Genomic DNA, 2,888 nt, shown 5'->3' on the forward strand with positions numbered 1-2,888 from the left:
CTAGCATTGCCTTCATTGCCCCACATGAAGGCCTTCCTCTGATTGCTGCTTGCACCTCATTTCATGAGCAGCCAGTAGAAATGTCACTCATGTACATCCTCATGTTTCACTCAACACATCTCAACTCTACTATAAATATTTTTCGATGACCCAGCACTTTTCAATGACCCTAAAAGAAAGGATGCAACTGTGGACACCTGAAGGGACTGGGCAGTGCAAAAAGAACAAGCAGCTCAACTTGGGTGGTTTCAGAAAACCAAAAAACAGTTCAAAACTTCACTTTGAGCCAGGACAGTGGAAAGAGCCACAGCTGTTTCATTAGTATCAGCATTTTTATTAAACTCTACATTTATTAAAAGTGTTAAAAGATTTCATTCTCCCCTACAAAATATTTTACAATTTAAAAAAATCAAAAACTGTGTTCTATTTTCTCAGCCACAGTACAAGTTACTGTTTCTATCTCAGGACTAGTCTCTGCCCCTCGAACATTCTGCCCTTCCCTCAATCCCTCCTCTTTCAATATCACTGTAAGTTTGTTTATAAAACCCTCTATACCCTCTCCCCACCCCGTGTGTGCTCTGCTCTGCCCAGCCTGGCTTCTCTTTGAGATTCCAGGCCCTCGGCGGCAGGTGAAGCTGAATGGATGGGTGGGATGTACACAGGCAGTGTCTGAGGGGCAGGAGTATGCTTTGTGCTTCTGGGAGAAACACTTTTTTCTTTGTCACTTTTTTTTGTCCTATGAACACCAGTTCTGAGCCAAATATTTGGCTTAGAGTTGCCCACAGCCATGCAGCTCTTCTTTTTCTGAGCATTCCTCTGGGCGTGAGTCCATGACAGATGGGTCTTATGAATGTACCATTTGTTTGCTTGTGGATTGTTAGGGACAGGAAAGGGGCACATGACTAGAATGGGACTTGATGGAGTTCCAGCTGCTCAGAGAGTAGGCACCAAAGCCCAGGGAAGGAGGTTTTGGTTTTCTAGTAGGCAAAGCAGGGCCAGCCAGGACTGTGGAAGGTAGGGAAGAGGGGAGAAACATCCAACCACATAGCTCTGGAGTGAGCCGTGTTCCTTCTGAAAAACCTCCTGTCCATCCTCCCACTTCATTCTGTAGGTCCCAGGAGAATTCCAAAGAGGAAGAAGAAAAAGAGGAAAATGATTCTGTTCTGCTGATGGGAAAAGGCAGGAGCTGACACAGTGCTCAGGGCTGGATAGAGGCCTGCCGGGATCTGCAGCTGTCACTGCTTCCCTGTTCTGTGAGGGAATTTGTGCAGGCCAGAAGTCAGGCACTCTCAGGCTACATCAGCTCTGTTCCTCATCCTTGACTAATAAGACTGTATGCTGGTCCCTGCTGGACACAGATAAGACCACACGGTTTTCCAGCTTTATGCCTGTCATCTCCACAGGGCTCCAGGTGTCTTCATCCTGCCCTGTGCCCAGCTGGTAGTTGGTGCCCATGCCCCAGGAGAAAACATGACCATCCTTGGTCACAGCATACCCCACAGAGGCCCCACAAGCCACTGAGGAGACAGGAGGCAGCCTGGAGATGAGGGTGGGTGTGCTTTTCTCCTCAGCCCTCTCCAAGAGGCCCAGCCGCCCATATTCAGCCCTGCCCAGGCTGTATGCTTTTCCTTCTGAATCCATGCAGATTCTATGGTGCTGGCCACGAGAGAAACCCACCCAGGACTAGGTGGAATTCTTGAAGGATGTTAGGTTCTGGGGTTTGAAGCAAGATTCTGTGCGCGGAGTTCCAAGCTGATGGTAGTTGGAGAGGCTGAGGCCATACACGTGGCCCTCTTGAGAGATGGCAAAGGTGAAATAGGTGCCACAGAAGGCATTCTGGAATCTCACTTGGCCCCAGCTTCTCCTGGGTTTCAGCATCACACACTTGGGGACCAGGAGTCATTCAAGGCCTTGCCGGCCACCATAGTTGGCAAATAACTCCGGCACACAGCCTAGCGGACCCTGTTCCCTGCAGTCCAACGGGCAGAGGCCACCATCAGCTGTCAGCATCATCAAGTGGTCATTTCCTGAGGCCACTTTCATCACAGGCACATCCAGCTGGACCTGTACAGGCACGATGCTCTTCTTCATTGGCTCCAACAGTACGATCACACCGTTATTGTCCCTGAAGGAGCCCCAGAGGAAGACTTGGCCATCCTGGGTGAGGGGTACTGTGTGACTGTCTCCTGTTGACACCTTCTCTTGCAGCTCCGCTTTCCCAGGGACCATTTCCAAGCCCTCCACTGATGTGTCCCTTCCCAGGGCATCCTCATCATTGCAGCTAAAGGAGTAGACCTGGCCATTTTTGCTTAGACATTCAGTATGCATGCCCCCAGCCTCAGCCTGCACATCATCCTCTGCAATGGATACCAGGGCTGGCTTCTTCCTCTCCATCATATTCTCACCCGGCCCCAGCTGGCCCATGTCACCCTGGCCCAGTGTGAGCACCAAGCCTGGTTCTCTGCTGTGGGACCTGTGTGAGACCTTCACCTTCTTGTTTTTGGGGATGGCGTCTTCTGGGGGTGACCTTCTTTTAGCTATGCACTTTGGTGGTATCTTCCTTGTTGCATGTCAGCCCCCAGTATCAGCATTTTTAGCAGAACCTACTTCCCTCAGGCTGCAATTTTTCATACTGGAAAAGTGCAACCACCCCTCAACTGATCTCCCTGAAACTGTTCTCTCCACCCTCCAGTCTTTTCTGTACATTGCTTGCAACAATTACCTTCCAAAAAAGCAAATGTGGTCATGTTTCCTCTCCAGAAATTTTTATTGCTCTGTTGTTACAGAGAAGGAGAAGGCCAGACTCAGCAGCATTCATTGCACTGCCCTTCAAAACCTGGTCCCAGTCAACATATTAACCTCATCCTATGCCTCTGCCAGTGTTTAAA

The 2,888-nt window shown here is 49.6% G+C and overlaps 1 pseudogene; it reads right to left on the minus strand.

Annotated features, from left to right (window-relative positions):
- Nucleotides 1–1,299: 1,299 nt before the first annotated feature.
- LOC116545632 lies at nt 1,300–2,565 on the minus strand (annotated as a pseudogene).
- Between the last annotated feature and the right edge of the window lie 323 nt (nt 2,566–2,888).

This window comes from Sapajus apella, unplaced genomic scaffold (assembly GCF_009761245.1).
Source record: "Sapajus apella isolate SASKATOON/1434 unplaced genomic scaffold, GSC_monkey_1.0 scaffold318, whole genome shotgun sequence".
Lineage (NCBI taxonomy): Eukaryota > Metazoa > Chordata > Mammalia > Primates > Cebidae > Sapajus > Sapajus apella.